The following is a 222-nucleotide window of genomic DNA, read 5'->3' on the forward strand; positions in this document are numbered from 1 at the left end:
ACACCACGACCACGGAATCGAGTGTTGTTCCCGCTATGACTACCAGAACGAGAACTCAAACCACGTCTTTCGTGACTCATCTACAAAGTGGGTTAGAATTTCGTATCAAATACGTAAAAAAACTCTAAACCCCAAACGAAACCCCAAACGAAACCCCAAATACTAACCCTAACCCTAAACCCACCCTAAACCCCAAATACTAACCCTAAACCCTAAACCCCA

Source organism: Tarenaya hassleriana, unplaced genomic scaffold (assembly GCF_000463585.1).
Source record: "Tarenaya hassleriana unplaced genomic scaffold, ASM46358v1 Cleome17, whole genome shotgun sequence".
NCBI classification, from domain to species: domain Eukaryota; kingdom Viridiplantae; phylum Streptophyta; class Magnoliopsida; order Brassicales; family Cleomaceae; genus Tarenaya; species Tarenaya hassleriana.